We start from the raw sequence: 19,723 nt of genomic DNA on the forward strand, positions 1-19,723 counted from the left end.
ATTCCTGTCCTGCCCTATGTTCTTCAGAACCCCCCCCCCTTTTTTTAGATTCCATATATATGTGTTAGTATACAGTATTTGTTTTTCTCTTTCTGACTTACTTCACTCTGTATGACAGACTCTAGGTCCATCCACCTCACTACAAATAACTCAATTTCATTTCTTTTTATGGCTGAGTAATATTCCATTGTATGTATGTGCCACATCTTCTTTATCCATTCATCTGTCGATGGACACTTAGGTTTCTTCCACGTCCTGGCTATTGTAAACAGAGCTGCAGTGAAAACTGTGATACATGACTCTTTTTGAATTATGGTTTTCTCAGAGTATATGCCCAGTAGTGGGATTGCTTATAAATACTACCAAATGTAAAAGAGATAGCTAGTGGGAAGCAGCTGCATAACACTGGGAGATGAGCTTGCTGCTTTGTGACCACCTAGAGGGATGGGATAGGGAGGGTGGGAGGGAGACTCAAGAGGGAGGAGATATGGGGATATACGTTTATGTATATGTATGTATAACTGATTCACTTTGTCCACTTTGTTATAAAGCAGAAACTAACACATCACTGTAAAGCAATTATACTCAAATTAAAGATGTTAAAAAAAAAGCAGGCAACCTGAAATTAAAACAAATAAATAAATGATAAAAGAAAGAAAAAAAAGAATAAAAAAGATCTGTGGCTATGTAAGTTTGGAACTGCTTAAAATTCATTCATTAATAAATCCTTATTGGATGCCTGCTGTAAAAAAAAAAAAAATTAAAATTAAATGTTGTTTGTAAAGAACTAAAAGAATATTGACAGGGAAAATCATGTTTACTAACCTGATGTTTGGACCATATTAGTACAGGCTAACTCTGTTTCTTTTCAGTGTATTTTTTCTTGTGTAAACAAAAAGTCTAACATTATAAGAGCAACCCTTCAAATAGCACTTAAGTTCTACCCCTAGGTGAAAGAGCAGGAATATGTGCTAAGTCCAGCACTAATGGAAAGGGGGTGACAGCAACATCCCCAGGACCCAGATTTGCAGTGTCTAAGCCTGGACTTAATTAGAACATAGTAGAATGCTCCCTGCCCACATACCACTCCCATGCTAACAAAACTCGGGTAAAACTAACCATGAAATGCACCAGGGAGAACCGCAAGAGAGAGATACTATATGCTGAGCAGCTACATAGGAAGAGGGCTCAAAAACAAGCTAGGAGCAGAAATTGAGAAAAACCCTCTGACAAACTAACCCACAATCTAAAAAACAAGATCTTAATTCCTAAGAGTTTCAAGTTTAAGGTGCACTGCAGATAAACAAATTTCAAATCCAGTCCAACTCTTGATTCTATTAATACACACAGTACAAGCCTCCCAGAAAGAGGCAGTAACTTGTTTCTACTCTCCAAAACAACAATTATAGTTTTAAACAAAAAAGTGTGTGCCACACAAGACACATTTTGTGTCCTCAACGTAAACAACAGTCTGAAGATGCAAACCAGACTCAGATTTGATACAGATATTGGTATTACCAGACAGGGAATTTTAATAAATGTGATTAAAATGTTAAAGGCTCTAATGGAAAAGTAAAACGAGATGCAGATCACATAGATAATTTAAGCAGAAAGGTTAAAAATGTAATTAAGAATCAAATAGAAAAACTAGAAATTAAAAGGAGAGATCAAAATGAAGAATGTTTTTAATGGGCTTGTCATTAGACTCAACACAATTGAGCACATAATTAGTAAACATGAAGAAAGGTGAAGATAAATTACCCATACCGAAATACAGAGAGAAAGAAAAGAATTCAAGAGTTGTGAGTCAATGTCAGACACTTTAAGATACATATAATGGGAATCTAAGAAGGTGAAGAAAGAATGAGAAATATTTGAAATTATGTCTGAATTTTTTTCTAAAATCAGTAATAGATACCAAAATAGAGTCAAAAGAAGCGCAGAGAACAATGAACAGTGTAAAGACCAAAAAAGACTATACATAGGCACATCATATTCAAATGCTGAAAACCAAAGGCAAAGATAAAGTCTTGAAGACAGCCAGATTAAACAAACACATTGCATATAGTGGAAGAAGGGTAAGAATTATAGATTTCTCATGGGAAACCTTCCAAGCAAGAAGATTAAGGAGAGAATTCTTTAAAGTCCTAAAAGAAAAACAATAAAATGTAAATTCACAAAATTACACCCATGTAAATATTCTACAAAATGAAGAAGAAATAATCTCTCATAACAACTAAAATAGGGAAGACTTTGCTAGCAGACGTACTCTAAAAGAAATATTAAAGGAAGCTCTTTAGTTAGAAGGAATATGATATAAGGCACAAACTTAAATCTACCAAATAAAGAAGAAAAGATGAATTTTGGATACAGAATAAATAAAAGTAAAATGAATTTCTTAAATTTCCTTCTTTTTTAATTTCTCTGAAAAACTGAATCAAAGAGTAACAATTATTTTGTCTTTAGAGCATATTTAAGGCTAAAAACATATCATATATTAAACCATTTTTAAAAATGAATTAGGTTTTACTAGGTGACTAGAGAAAATTACATAAAGTACTTTTGAATAAATAGGGCAAGATACAGAAACATGTAGTTACTTGTCTCTAGGAATTTCTAATAACCAGTTTGTGAGTCAAATGAAACAATAGCTATAATTAATTTGCTCTATATAGTTGCAAGGTATTATATCTTTGACCTCTGGGAGATAAGGAGAAAAAATAAAGGCAAAAATGTTTACAATTGTTTTAGTAAATGAGCTACCGTTACACTTCAGAATGGTATATAAGTATATATCATTTTACATAAATGCCTATAAGTGATCGTATCATATATATTTTAGGGTGGTCTTTACCCCCTTATTTTCTTCTACCCAATCTTTCTATTCATATCACTTTTTCCTCACTAATTAACTATACTTTCAATATAATTTATACTTTCCCATAGTTTTCTCCATGCCTATATAATCATAGTTAGAGACATAAGCTCATACAAATAATAATAAATACTCTAGGCAGATTGCACCACATCCTGTTATAAGTGTTTTTAAAATATTACCTCACTAAATATTTAGAATAACTCTATCAGTTAGGCAGTTACTATCATTTCTGTTTTCCAGATGGGGAAACTGAGATACAGAAAGGTGAATCAGCTTGCCCACAGCACACAGCTGGTAAACTGCATATTTGGAATTCAAATTTACATCGTCAATATCGAGCATCCATGTTCTTAACTTCCATGCTATCTTGTCTTGCACTAGCTCCTAACCAGAGGAAACAAAGTATTCAGTCTTCTGCCATGATACATTCACAGATACGATATCATTCAAAATCATACGATATTACTTCTCGTATGGTAATGTGGAAGAAATAACTAGGGAAATCCTTTAATTAAATTGTACATTATGTTAGGTTAATTAAATGCACCTTAAGACAGAAAGGAGGTATTATTTTGGTAGAAGAAGGGGAAATCGCTAATGAGCTAAATAAAATATTTATGAAGTTTTTATTAAACTGTCATTTAATTGTCTTCATGATTTGACTAATTTTGTCTCTGGTAAATTACACTCTAAATTATTGTTATTTTTAGTAGCTCTTAAATAAGACGTTCTAATTAATGAAATTTGGCAACCAGCAAGAATAAATAAACACATGTATCTCCATATATTTCAACTGTGTTGATGAGTTTCTGAGGTATAAATTCAACTCCACATTTTGGGTAAATAACACAGTGACTTTACTCTTAATCCAAGAGTGTCTACACAGACATATCACATATGTGGAATGGGGTCAAGAGACATGGGAATGTTAAGAGAATTGAATGATTTTAAATTAGATTTTTAAAGCAACTATGCCACAGACTTCGATTTGAAGTGGTCATTAAACAACATTCCAATGCACCTAGATTTTTATACTGGGCTGGCCAAAGAGTTCGTTTGTTTTTTTTTTCCCTAAGATGGCTCTAGTAGTGCTTAGCTGTCTTTAACTTCATTCGAAACAAGTTTATTAAATGTTATTGTGACAGCTGTAATATCAGCGTGCATTAATAAAAATAACAAAATTGTTGAATTTTTGTGTAGCCATTTTAATATTGAAGATGGAAGAAAAAAACATTTTTGGCACATTATGCTTTATTATTTCAAGAAAAGTAAAAATGCAACTGAAATGCAAAAAAGATTTGTGCAGTGTATGGAGAAGCTTCTGTGACTGATCGAACATGTCAAAAGTGGTTTGCGAAGTTTCATGCTGGAGATTTCTCGCTGGATGATGCTCCACGGTTGGGTAGACCAGTTGAAGTTGATAGTGATCAAATCGAGACATTAACTGAGAACAATCAACGTTATACCACACGGGAGATAGCCGATATACCCAAAATATCCAAATCAAGCGTTGAACATCACTTGCACCAGCTTGGTTATGTGAATCGCTTTGATGTTTACGTTCCACATAAGCAAAAAAAACCTTCTTGACTTCATTTCCACATGTGATTCTCTACTGAAATGTAATGAAAACATTCCATTTTTAAAACAAATTGTGGCGGGCGATGACAAGTGGATACTGTACAATAATGTGGAACAGAAGAGATTGTGGGGCAAGCGAAGTGAACCACCACCACCCACACCAAAGGCCAGTCTTCATCCAAATAAGATGATGTTGTGTATATGGTGGGATTGAAAGGGAGTCCTCTATTATGAGCTCCTTCCAGAAAACCAAACAATTAATTCCAACAAGTACTGCTCCCAATTAGACCAACTGAAAGCAGCGCTTGATGAAAAGTGGCCAGAAAATGCATAATCTTCCATCAGGGTAACGCGAGACCACATGTTTCTTTGATGACCAGGCAAAAACTGTTACAGCTTGGCTGGCAAGTTCTGTTTCATCCGCCATATTCACCAGACATTGCACCTTTGGATTTCCATTTATTTTGGTCTTTACAAAAGTGTCTTAATGGAAAAAATTTCCATTCCCTGGAAGATGGTAAAAGGCACCTGGAAGAGTTCTTTGCTCAAAAAGATAAAAAAGGTTTGGGAAGATGTCATTATGAAGTTATGGCAGCAGGTAGTGGAACAAAAGGGTGAATACATTGTTCAATAAAGTTCTTGGTGAAAATGAAAAAATATGTCTTTAATTTTTACTTAAAAACCAAAGACACTTTTTGGCCAACCCAATATTTGCAAATTATTGTGATTTTATTTGAAAATCTAAAGAAGTTCTGGGAAGCCAATTTATTTCTTTGTAATCTCACTTAAAAATTGTAATTTAAATCCAATCTCATATTCATGAGACATTTGTCTTAAAAACAAATTCCAATATTAAGTTGGAAGATTTTAAATAAATACAAAATGTAAACTAAAGATTTTAAAGATTTTAAATAAATACAAAATATATTAAAATGCAAAATGTTATAAATGTTAACTAGCAGGATTAATTTCTTAAATTTTGGCTTGAATTATGGTCCTATTACAAGCAGTCTTTTTGTCTTAGTCAAGAACATTTTAGATTTAAGAAATAGAAATTGATCTCTCTCTCTCTCTCTGTCTCTCTCTCTCTCTCTCTCTCTCTCACACACACACACACACACACACACACACACACACACACACACACACAAGCAAAGTGGAGGGGGAATTAGAGATACATCGCCACCTCATAGAAAGTAAAGGCAAATGGATTGAAATGCCATAGGGCCACCTGAGATGCTATAGGTAGGAAGCCACTGGAACCTGTCATCAAATTTATCAGGACTTCTCTGTGAAGTGTCTTATTTCATCTACATTCTGTCAACAAACTGGATTTCTCTTCTTCATAATCTCATCAGGAAATGTCTATTCCAATAAAATTCACGATTGTACTTTCTCTCATTTAATACTGTTAGAGATTGACTGCATTCTCAATCAGCAAACCAAATTCTCAGATGAGACATTTGCCTGGTCAAGTTGATTCATTTATCCACTCATATTTCAGCTCTTACCAGAGCTGCCTCATTTACATGGTAAAAATTTAACTACAGAGCCCCCACCTTATCAGGAATGGTGGCAGAAAACACACATGGGTGTTTTCCTAATTATTAAACATATTTAAAATAGTTTTTTTCATTGTTTTGCTGTATGCAGTGAGATATATAAGGAGAAACAAATAAATCAAAAATGAATTTAAATCAGTTTTTAGAATAAGTAGAGGAAGAGCAATTATTTGATAGAGAAAAATTTGAAAATTTCAGTGGAAGTTCTTTGCAGAAGTTGGAAAAAATTTGAAATTTGAATACTACTTACAAATGAACAAGGCAAATATGTAACAGTCACTGGTGTCCAACTAACTTCAATGTACATTTAAAGTGCTCAAGTATTTCTTGTGAAATCCAGTGTGAATGTAAGAGTCTTAATCCATTATTTGGACAAATCTATTATTTTTTATTTGTTTAAACAAATAATATATTATTCCAAGTTAAAAATAATAACTGCTATGATATTTGTTCTTGCTATATCTAAACCTTTCAATTATACCCACTTCAATATTAGTTAAGTACTATTGTAAATTGTTACCAGATCATCTAATCTCTTTAATCCTCTTAAATTATAGTCTGTATTAATTTATATATGATGCAATTATAGTGGTTCTCTAATTTGGCTATGTAATAGAATCATTGCTGAGCTTTAATAAATCTTAGTGCCTGGTTCATACACCCAAAATTTTTCTTTAATCTTGCATGTTGACTGACAGAGTTTAGTCAACACTCCTTAGGTGATTCTAATATGCAGTCAAGTATGAGAAATAACTTCAATATGGGTATTGCCACTGAGCAATCCCCCTATTTAAGCATTTAAAGCATATTTTAAATACTTACACTTAAGATATAAACTTTTAGAATTTAAACTTTTTAAAACTATTACTCTAAATTTCCTACTAATATTCTTGACATATGAAACAAAGAATCATTTTAATTTACACACCATAAAATTCATTTTTTCAAAGTGTACAATTTAGTGGTTTTTAGTGTATTCACAAAGTTGGACAACCATCACCTCTATATAATTTCAGAATAGTTTCATCACCCCAAAAAGAAACCCCATACCTATTAGCAGGCACTCTGCATTCCCCTATCCTCAAGTAAATACCAATCCACTTTCTGTTTCAGTGGGTTTGCCTACTGTGGACAGTTCATATAAATTAAATCATACAATACATAGCTTCTTGTTATTGGGTCATTTAGGGTGATGTTTTAAAATTAATCAATTTTTAAAACATATCTGGACTTGCTAATTTTTATTGTTAAATGATATTATATAGAATACCACATTTTATTCATCCATTAATTGGTTGATGGACATTTTGGTTATTTACACTTAGGCTGTTACGAATAATGTTATTATGAATATTAGTGTACAGATTTTTGTGTGGACCTACGTTTTGTTTATCTTAGGTATGTAACTAGAATTATAATTGCTCAGTAACATGGTATTTCTATGTCCGATTTTTTGGAAGAAGCCCCAAGCTGTTTCCCACAACAACTAAACCATTTTATATTTCCAACAGCAATGTATGAAGGATCCATTCTCTCCACTTCATCTCTAACACTTGGTATTATCTATCTTTTTAACTTTATCCATTCTAGTAGTATCTCATTATAGTTTTGCTTTGCACTTACTAATTACTGATGACATTGAACATTATTTTATGTGCTGATTGGTTATTTCTGTCTCTTCTTTGGAGAAATCTCTATTTACATCCTTGCCCACTTTTAAAATTGGGTTATTTCTCTTTATTTTTCAATTGAAAGAGTTCTTTATATAATCTTGATAAAATTCTTATCAAATGTAGGATTTCAAATATTTTGTCTTGATCCATAAATGATCTTTTCTTTATGATGTCATTCAATCACAAACGTTTTTTAAATTTTGATGAAGTCTAAATTATTTACATATTTTGTGTCATTTGTGCTTTTTGTAATACACCTAAGAAATCAGTGCCCAATTTAAGTAATGAAGATTTACCTCTGGCTTCCCTGGTGGCACAGTGGTTAAGAATCCACCTGCCAATGCAGGGGACATGGGTTCGATCCCAGATCCGGGAAGATCCCACATGCCACGGAGCAACTAAGCCTGTGCACCACAACTACTGAGCCTGCACTCTAGAGCCTGTGAGCCACAACTACTGAGCCCACATGCCACAACTACTGAAGCCCACGTGCCTAGAGCCCGTGCTCTGCAACAAGAGAAACCACTGCAGTGAGAAGCCTGTCCACTACAACAAAGAGTAGCCCCTGCTCGCCACAACTAGAGAAAGCCTGTGCACAGCAATGAAGACCCAATGCAGCCAAAAATAAATTAAAATAAATAATTTTTAAAAAAGATTTACTCCTACCTTTTCTAGTTTTAGTTCCCCCCCCACAGCTTTATTGATGTAAAATTGACATGTAACTTTGTGATAAATGAGTTCAAGGTGTACAACATAATGATTTGATATATGTATATATTCTTAAATGATTACCACAATAAGGTTAGTAAACACATACATCATCTCAATAGCTACAATTTTTTTTTTTGTAAGAACTCTCTTAGCAACTTTTAAATATACACTACAGTATTCTTTTTTGTGTGTGTGGTACGTGGGCCTCTCACTGTTGTGGCCTCTCCCATTGCAGAGCACAGGCTCCGGACTCACAGGCTCAGTGGCCATGGCTCACGGGCCCATCTGCTCCATGGCATGTGGGATCTTCCCAGACCGGGGCACAAACCCGTGTCCCCTCCATCGGCAGGTGGATTCTCAACCACTGAGCCACCAGGGAAGCCCCAATACAGTATTCTTAACTATAGGCCCCATGCTATACATTATATTACCTGAATTTATTCACCCTATAGCTGGAAATTTGTACCCCTTGATCACCTTCACCAAACTATCCCGTCATCCACCCCATGCCCCTGGCAACCACTAATCTGTTCTCTGCTTCTATGAGTTAAGTTTTTTTATATTCCACAAATAAGTGGGATCATACAGTATTTGTCTTTCTCTGTCTGACGTATATCACTTACCCATAATGTCCTCAACATTCATTCATGTTGGCACAAATGACAGGGTTTCTTTTTTTCCCACGGCTGAATAACATTCATATATATATATATATATATATATATATATATATATATATATATAAATGAATATATATATATATATATATATATGTATTCTTCATTCATCCATCAGTTGACACTTAGGTTGTTTCCATGTCCTGGCAATTATAAATAGTGCTGCAATAAGCATAGAAATGAAGATATCTCTTTGGTATAGTGATTTCATTTACTTTGAATATATACCCATAAGTGGAATTTCTGCATCATATGGTAGTTCGATTTTTTAATATTTTGAGGAACATCTTACTGTTTTCCAGAGCGTTTATACCAGTTTACATTCCCACCAACAGTGTACAAATAAATGTACAGGGTTTCTTTTCTCCTAATCTTCACCAGCATTTATTATTGCTTATGTTTTGATGTTAAACATCCTAGCAAGTGTGAAGTTAAATCTCATTGTGGTTTTGATTTTAATTTCCCTAATGATTAGTGATGTTGAGCACCTTTTCACGTATTTGTGGGCCATCTACATATCTTCTTTGGAAAAATATCCAGGTTCCTTACCCATTTTTAAATTGGATTTTTTTTTTTTTTTTGCTATTGAGTTCTGTGAGTTCCTTATATATTTTGGATATCAATCACTTATCAGATATATGTGAGTATTTTTGGCTCCCTTTGTAAAATATTAGTTGACCGTAAGTGCATGGGGTTAGTTCTGGGCTCTCAATTCTGTTCCATTAGTATATGTGTCTGTTTTGATGCCAGTACCCTATGGTTTTGATTATGGTGTCTTTGTAGTATACATTGAAATCAAGAATTTTAATGCCTCCAGCTTTGTTCTTCTTTCTAGGGAATGCATTGGCTATTCAGGGTCTTTTGTGGTTCCCTGTGAATTTTAGGATTGCTTTTTCTATATCTGTAAAAGGTGGCATTGGATTTTTGATAGAGATTGCATTAGTTCTATAAATTATTTTGGGTACTATAGACATTTTAATAATATTACTTCTTCCAATCCAAGAATATGGGATATTTTTCCATTTGTTTGCATCTTCAGTTTCTCCTGTCAGTGTCTTATACTTTTCCATTAAATTTATCCCTAAGTATTCCGTTATTTTTGATTATATTGTAAATGATATTGTTTTTTTAGTCTCACTTTCAGATATTTCATTGTAAAGGTAGAGATATGCAACTGAATTTTTACGTTGATTTGTATCCTGAAAATTTACTGAATTTCTTGGTTTTATTTAACATCTTTATTGGAGTATAATTGCTTTACAATGGTGTGTTAGTTTCTGCTTTACAACAAAGTGAATCAGTTTTATATATATACATATGTCCCCATATCTCTTCCCTTTGTGTCTTCCTCTCTCCCACACTCCCTATCCCACCCCTCTAGGTGGTCACAAACCACCTAGCTGATCTCCCTGTGCCATGCCACTGCTTCCCACTAGCTATCCACCCTACGTTTGGTAGTGTATATATGTCCATGCCACTCTCTTACTTCGTCACAGCTTACCCTTCCCCCTCCCCATATCCTCAAGGCCATGCTCTAGTAGGTCTGTGTTTTATTCCTGTCCTACCCCTAATCTCTTCATTACATTTTTTGTTTTTTCTTAGATTCCATATATATGTGTTAGCATATGATATTTGTTTTTCTCCTTCTGACTTACTTCACTCTGTATGACAGACTCCAGGTCCATCCACCTCACTACAAATAACTCAGTTTCATTTCTTTTTATGGCTGAGTAATATTCCATTGTATATATGTGCCACCTCTTCTTTATCCATTCATCTGTGGATGGACACTTAGGTTGCTTCCATGTCCTGGCTATTGTAAAGAGAGCTGCAATGAACATTTTGGTACATGACTCTTTTTGAATTATGGTTTTCTCAGGGTATATGCCCAGTAGTGGGATTGCTGCATCGTATGGTAGTTCTATTTGTAGTTTTTTAAGGAACCTCCATACTGTTCTCCATAGTGGCTGTTTCAATTTACATTCCCACCAGCAGTGCAAGAGTGTTCCCTTTTCTCCACACCCTCTCCAGCATTTATTGTTTCTAGATTATTTTATTTTGGCCATTCTGACTGGTGTGAGATGATGTCTCATCATAGTTTTGATTTGCATTTCTCTAATGATTAATGATGTTAAGCATTCTTTCATGTGTTTGTTGGCAGTCTGTATATCTTCCTTGGAGAAATGTCTATTTAGGTCTTCTGCCCATTTTTGTATTGGGTTGTTTGTTTTTTTGTTATTGAGCTGCATGAGTTGCCTATAAATTTTAGAGATTAATCCTTTGTCAGTTGCTTCATGTGCAACTATTGTCTCCCATTCTGAGGGTTGTCTTTTGGTCTTCTTTATGGTATCCATTGCTGTGCAAAAGCTTTTAAGTTTCATTAGGTTCCATTTTTTTATTTTTGTTTTTATTTCCATTTCTGTAGGAGGTGGGTCAAAAAGGATCTTGCTGTGATTTATGTCATAGAGTGTTATGCCTATGTTTTCCTCTAAGAGTTTGATAGTGTCTGGCCTTACATGTAGGTTTTTAACCCATTTTGAATTTATTTTTGTGTATGGTGTTAAGGAGTGTTCTAATTTCATACTTTTACATGTACCTGTCCAGTTTTCCCAGCACCATTTATTGAAGAGGCTGTCTTTTCTCCACTGTATATTCTTGCTTCCTTTATCAAAGATAAGCTGACCATATGTGTGTGGGTTTATCTCTGGGCTTTCTATCCTGTTCCATTGATCTATATTTCTTGTTTTTGTGCCGATACCACACTGTATTGATTACTGTAGCTTTGTAGTATAGTCTGAAGTCAGGGAGCCTGGCTCCTCCAGCTACATTTTTCGTTCTCAAGATTGCTTTGGCTATTCGGGGTCTTTTGTGTTTCCATACAAATTGCGACATTTTTTGTTCTAATTCTGTAAAAAATGCCAGTGGTAGTTTGATAGGGATTGCATTGAATCTGTAGATTGCTTTGGGTAGTAGAGTCATTTTCACAATGTTGATTCTTCCAATGCAAGAATATGGTATATCTCTCCATCTATTTGTATCATCTTTAATTTCTTTCATCAGTGTTTTATAATTTTCTGCATACAGGTCTTTTGTTTCCTTAGGTAGGTTTATTCCTAGATATTTTATTCTTTTTGTTGCAGTGGTAAATGGGAGTGTTTTCTTAATTTCACTCTCAGATTTTTCATCATTAGTTTTTAAGAACGCCAGAGATTTCTGTGCATTTATTTTGTAACCTGCTACTTTACGAAATTCATTGTTTATCTCTAGTAGTTTTCTGGTAGCATCCTTAGGATTCTCTATGTATAGTATCATGTCATCTGCAAACAGTGACAGCTTTACTTCTTTTCTGATTTGGATTACTTTTATTTCTTTTTCTTCTCTGATTGCTGTGGCTAGAACTTCCAAAACTGTGTTGAATAAGAATGGTGAGAGTGGGCAACCTTGTCTTGTTCCTGATCTTAGTGGAAATGGTTTCAGTTTTTCACCATTGAGAACAATGCTGGCTGTGGGTTTGTCATATATGGCCTTTATTATGTTGAGGAAAGTTCCCTGTATGCCTACTTTCTACAGGGTTTTTATCATAAATGGGTGTTGAATTTTGTCAAAAGCTTTCTCTGCATCTATTGAGATGATCATATGGTTTTTCTCCTTCAGTTTGTTGATATGGTGTATCACGTTGATTGATTTGCGTATATTGAAGAATCCTTGCATTCCTGGGATAAAGTCCACTTGATCATGCCGTTTGATCCTTTTAATGTGATATAGGATTCTGTTTGCTAGTATTTCATTGAGGATTTTTGCAACTATGTTCATCAGTGATATTGGCCTGTAGTGTTCTTTTTTTGTGACATCTTTGTCTGGTTTTGGTATCAGGGTGATGATGGCCTCGTAGAATGAGTTTAGGAGTGTTCCTCCCTCTTGCTATATTTTGGAAGAGTTCGTTAAGGATGGGTGTTAGCTCTTCTCTAAATGGTGGATAGATTTCGTCTGTGAAGCCATCTGGTCCTGGGCTTTTGTTTGTTGGAAGATTATTAATCACAGTTTCAATTTCATTGCTTGTGATTGCTCTGTTCAGATTTTTTATTTCTTCTTGGTTCAGTCTTGGAAGTTTGTGCTTTTCTAATAATTTGTCCATTTCTTCCAGGATGTCCATTTTGTTGGCATATAGTTGCTTGTAGTTAATCTCTCATGATCCTTTGTATTTATGAAGTGTCACTTGTTGCTTTTCTGCTTTTTAATTTCTAATTCTGTTGATTTGCATCTTTTCCATATTTTTCTTGATGAGTATGGCTAATGTTTATCAATTTTTTTAATCTTCTCAGAGAAACAGCTTTTAGTTTTATTGATCTTTGCTGTCATTTCCCTCATTTCTTTTTCATTTGTTTCTGATCTGATCTTTATGATTTCTTTCTTCCTGCTAACTTGGGGTTTTTTGTTCTTCTTTCCCTAATTGCTTTAGGTGTAAGATTAGGTTGTTTATTTGAGATTTATCTCGTTTCTTGAGGTAGGATTGTATTGCTATAAACTTCCCTGTTAGAAGTGCTTTTGCTGCATCCCATAGATTTGGGGTCATAGTGTTTACATTGTCATTTGTTTCTAGGTATTTTTTGATTTCCTCTTTGATTTCTTCAGTGATCTATTGGTTATTTAGTAGCACATTATTTAGCCTTCATGTGTTTGTAGTTTTTACATTTTTTTTCCTGTAATTAATATCTAGGTTCATAGTGTTGTGGTCAGAAAAGATATTTGATATAATTTCAATTTTCTTAAATTTACCAAGGCTTGATTTGTGACCCAAGATATGATCTATCCTGCAGAATGTTCCATGAGCACTTGAGAAGTGTATTCTGTTGTTTTTGGATGGAATGTCCTATAAATATCAACTAAGTCCATCTTGTTTAATAGGTCATTTAAAGCTTGTGTTTCCTTATTTATTTTCATTTTGTTGATTTGTCCATTCATGAAAATGAGGTGTTAAATTCCCCTATTATAATTGTGTTACTGTCAATTTCCACTTTTATGACTGTTTGCATTTGCTTTATGTATTGAGGTGCTTCTATGTTGGGTGCATAAATATTTACAATTTTATATCTTCTTATTGGATTGATCCCTTGATCATTATGTAGTGTCCTTCTTTGTCTCTTGTAATAGTCTTTATTATAAAGTCTATTTTGTCTGATATGAGAATTGCTACTCCAGCTTTCTTTGGATTTTCATTTGCGTGGAATATCTTTTTCCATACCCTCACTTTTAGTCTGTATGTGTCCCTAGGTCTGAAATGGGTCTCCTGTAGACAGCATATATATGGGTCTTGTTATTGTATCTATTCAGCCAGTCTATGTCTTTTGGTTGGAGCATTTAATCCATTTACATTTAAGGTAATTATCAATATGTATGTTCCTATTACCATTTTCTTAATCATTTTGGTTTTGTTATTGTAGGTCTTTTTCTTCTCTGGTGTTTGCTGCCTAGTGAAGTTCCTTTAGCATTTACTGTAAAGCTGGTTAAGTGGTTCTGAATTCTCTTAGCTTTTGCTTGTCTGCAAAGGTTTTTATTTCTCCCTGAAAGCCGAATGAGATCCTTGCTGGGTAGAGTAATCTTGATTGTAGGTTTTTCCCTTTCATCACTTTAAATATGTTCTGCTACTCCCTTCCAGCTTGCAGAATTTCTGCTGAAAGAGCAGCTGTTAACCTTATGGGGATTCCCTTGTATGTTATTTGTTGCCTTTCCCTTGCTGCTTTTAATATTTTTTCTTTTTATTTAATCTTTTATAGTTTGATTGATATGTGTCTAGGTGTGTTTCTCCTTGGATTTATCCTGTTTGTGACTCTCTGTGCTTCCTGGAGTTTTTGACTATTTCCTTTCCTATATTAAGGAAATTTTCAACTATAATCTCTTCAAATATTTTCTCAGTCCTTTTTTTTTTTCTTTTCTTCTTTTGGAACCCCTATAATTTGAATATCTGTGCATTTAATGTTGTCCCAGAGGTCTCTGAGAATGTTCTCCAGTCTATTTATTCTTTGTCCTGCTCTGCGGTACTTATTTCCACTATTTTATCTTGCAGTTCCTTTATCCATTCTTCTGCCTTGGTTATTCTGCTATTGATTCCTTCTAGAGAATTTTTAATTTCGGTTATTGTGTTGTTCTTCCTTGTTTGTTTGGTCTTTAGTTCTTGTAGGTCCTTATTAAACATTTCTTGTATTTTTCCCCATTCTATTTCCAAGATTTTGGATCATCTTTGCTATCATTATTCTGAGTTCTTTTCGGGTAGACTGCCTATTTCCTCTGCATTTGTTTGGCCTGGTGGGTTTTTACCTTGCTCATTCATCTGCTGCGTATTTCTCTGTTTTCTCATTTTGCTTAACTTACTGTGTTTGGTTTCTCCTTTTCGCAGGCTGCAGGTTCATAGTTCCTTTTGTTTTTGGAGTTTGCCCCCAGTGGGTAAGGTTTGACAGTGGGTTGTGTAGGTTTCCTGGTTGAGGTGACTGGTGCCTGTGTTCTGGTGGATGAGTCTGGATCTTGTTTTTCTGTTGGGCAGGACCACGTCCAGTGGTGTGTTTTGGGGTGTCTGTGAATATTATGATTTTAGGCAGCCTCTCTTAATGGGTGGGGTTGTGTTCCTGTCTTGCTAGTTGTTTGACATGGGGTGTTCAGCACTGGAGCTTGCTTGTCATTGAGTGGAGCTGGGTCTTAGCATTGAGACATAGATTTCTGGGAGACCTCTTGATGATTGATATTTTGTGGGTCTGGGAGGTCTCTGGTGGTCCAGTGTCCTGAACTCAGCTCTTCTACCTCAGTGCCTCTGGCCTGACAGCCAGCCAGGGCACCAAGACCCTGTCAGCCACATGGCTGCTAGTGTTGGATGGTATCTTGCAGAGGTGGGGCATGGCTGTGGCTCACCACAGGGACAAGGACACTGGCAGCAGAAGTTCTGGGAAGTACTCCTTGGCGTGAGTCCTCCTGGAGTCTGCCATTAGCCCCACCAAAGAGCCTGTGGCCTTCAGTACTGGGTCCAACCCATATGTTGTTGAACTAGGTTTCTGAAGCTCGTTCCTTAAGAGACTTTAGTTTATGCTTTTCTTGAGCTATCTCCTTGTTAATAGGCAATCATTTTCCTGTCTGTATTTTTTTAACAGTTCTTATCTAAAAGTTGGCTTTTATAAAGTTTTATTTGTGTCTTGTTTTAAAAAACATAGAAAATTAATATATAATTTTATTTTAATAACATACTGTCATGGACTTAAAACAATCCCAAAGGAACATACAGTCAAGGAATATACAAATTACATGAAATGTTCATCTGTTCATGTATTTTCAGTAAAATTTTATTAAAGTAATATTTACACAGAAAATTGTTTGTGTTAAGTTCATAGCTCAATTCCTTTTTATTAAGTAAAATCACCAATGTAATCGGCATCCAAATGAGAAATATAATCGTCTTTCTCTAATGCCTCCCTCAAGTTGGTAACCTCCTTCCAATCTAAAACCTATCATGACTTTTACCTCCACAGGCTTTTTTTAGAGGTTTCAAATTTTATGCAGATTGAATTATACTTTATATACTCTTTTAAGTCTAGCTTCATTTGCAAACATTCATTCAGGAGTATGCTTACAAATCCATCTGTATTGTTGCACATAGCAATAGTTTGTATAGTAAATATATTTTAATTTACCCATCCTATTGTTGATGAATATTTGGGTGTTTCTATTGTTTATTTTTCCCTATTTGACATAAATGCTATTGGAATTCTTGTACATGTGTTTGGTATAAATATATACATATGTTGGTCCTACACCTATTAGTAGCATTTCTGGGTCATGATCTATACATATTTTCACTATTAGCAAATTCTGCAAAAGTGGCAATTTAGTTTCCATTTTGCTCTTTCTTGGGATATTCACCCTTAAAACTCACCACCATACTTTGAGAAAGTTAAGATACAACTCTAGTTGATATCTCACTTTACAGTGCACATCAACCACACAACATGTGAGTGAGAAAATCCTTAGATGAATCCAATTCCCAACCTTCATGACCCCTTGATTCATGCCAAGTGAAGAAGAGAAGAGCAGTCCCCACTGACCTGCTCAAATTGCAGATTTGCAAGCAAATATATACATTGCCATTGTTTTGATCCACTAAATTTTGGAGGGGTTTGTTATGCAGCAATCAATAATTGGAAAGGGGGAAATTTCATTGACTAGCTTGTAGATGATGATAATGAAATAGTGAAAGATATATTTTCTACATTTGAAACATGTCTATATAGTCATATATTTGGTATATTTCCATGAATATCTATCTATTTTAGACTTTATTCTGATGTGACACAATGTCACACAATTAATTTCTCAAAGTATATTATATTTGTCAATCATTTTTATCAGCAAAGTGATCAGGACTATAAAATTTGTTTTTACCTTATAACTTAAAGAAGAGAAAATATAATAACATATATATATTTTAAAAAATATTTTAAAAGCAGGAATTAATGCTTCTAAGTATTTCTATATGAAAACTAGCAATTGCCTTAGTCATATATTTCATTTATTTATTTGTAAAAGTGTTCTCCCCTTTCTGAACATGAACTGAACTTTTTATTTCTGAAAATAATTATCTTAATTGTAGTCTTTTAAATTATGTGATTGAATAGTTTCAGAGTATCATAATAAAGTGCTATGAAAAAATTTCAAAATATATTACAGAAATATACCTGTTATGAGTTTTGTATGATATTTATCTGAAATTTTAACCAAAAACTCTCTCTGTCTCTCTCTCTCAAAAAGGCATCAAGCCAAAAAGAAAAAAAATTCTATTTTAAAAGAAGGTTATAATCTAGACTTTTTAAACAGAGCTTTGATGCAATATAATTCAAGCAATAAAATATGCCCATTTTAAAAATGAGTTGACAAATGTATATGCTTATGTAACAAGCACTACAGCCAAGATTTAGAATGCATTCATAACATCGAAAATTTCCTTAGTGACCTTTTTCTTCATCTACTGTCTACACATGGCAGATGATGTGTGTAGATGTCTATACACATCTACCTAGATCTAGGCGACCACTGATCTGCTATCACTACAGATTAGATTTGTTTTACCTAGAGTTACTTATAAATGGAATCATACAGCATGAATTCTTGTATGTTTGGTTTTTTGCTGTTTATAAACTTGTTGAGATTTTGTTGTAATCTTTTTTAGAATCATATATTTAGGAGTGTAACTAGTCATTTATAAAAGACATGTCAAACTTTGCAAGAAACTGCCATACTGGTTTTCCAAAGTGGTTTTAACCCTATTCATTCTCACTGGGAACATTCCTCCTGCTCCATGTCTTTGCCAACACTTGGTAGTGTCAGTGTTTTTAATATCAGCCATTATATTATTAGGGGGTGTACAGTGGTATCTCTTTGTGGGTTTAGCTAACATTTGCCTAATGACTAACATTGTTGAGCATGTTTTCTGGTCCTTATCAGTCAAGTTGTGTATCTTATTCCATGAAGTATCTGTTTAGATATTTTGCACATTTTTATTGGGTTATTTTTCATTATTGAGTTCAAAGAGTTTTATGCAATTTAGATACTAGTAATTTGCCAGATGCATGTATTATTGTATTGTGGATATTTTCATCCACTCTATAGCTTCATTTTAAAAGTTTTTTAACTTTATAATTTTTCAGATCAGAATGTTTTAGTATTTGCGAACTCCAATTTTACATTTCTTCTTTTAGGGTTTGGACTTTGTTTTACAGTTTGCTTTTATTATTTTGCCTACTTCATGGTTATGAAGATTTATTCCTATGTTTTCTTCTACAAAGTTAATAGTTTTAGTTTTTACCATTTATGTTTCATTTTGAGTTTTTGTTGGAATATCTGGGGATTTTAGCACTATTTGTTGAAAATACTAACTTTTTGCCTTTAAATTGCCTGGGCCCTTTTGTAAAAAATCAGTTCACTTTATGGGTCTATTTCAGACTCTACTCTGTTCAATCAATTTATATTTCTATCCTTAATCCAGCAAACAGTATTGATTACTATAGCACAATAATATATTTTTAAGTCAGGAGTTTTTGACTAATGTTTTTGCATTGCTGTATAAATTTAGCATTCATTTACCATTGTCTTCGTTAGACCCTAATGTGATTTTGACTGGGATTGTATTGAATCTACACTTCAATTCAGGGAGAATTTTCACCTTAAAAATAAGGATTTTTGATAAATTTATTTAAACCTTTATTAATTTCTCTCAGCAATGTTTAATAATTTTCAAGTTTGAATCTTGCACAAGTTTGTTAAATCCTTCTGAATTTGATTTTTAATGGTATTATGAGACACCTTTAAAATCTCTATTTCTGATTGTTTATTGCTAATATATAGAAATGTAACTGATATTTATCTTGTGTTTGGCAACCTTTTTACTGATTAACTCACTGACTAAACTTTCTAATTAATTCTGGTAGGTTTTATTTTGTAGTTTCCTTAGAAGTTTCTGTATACACATTTCTCCCTCTTGGCATGTCTAGAAACTTTTTTTTTTTTTTTGGCCGCATTGGATCTTCGTTGCTGCTTGCAGGCTTTCTCTAGTTGCAGCAAGCAGAGGCTACTTTTCATTGCGGTGCGTGAGCTTCTCATTATGGT

Source organism: Kogia breviceps, chromosome 2, assembly GCF_026419965.1.
Source record: "Kogia breviceps isolate mKogBre1 chromosome 2, mKogBre1 haplotype 1, whole genome shotgun sequence".
In the NCBI taxonomy this organism is placed as follows: Eukaryota; Metazoa; Chordata; class Mammalia; order Artiodactyla; family Physeteridae; genus Kogia; species Kogia breviceps.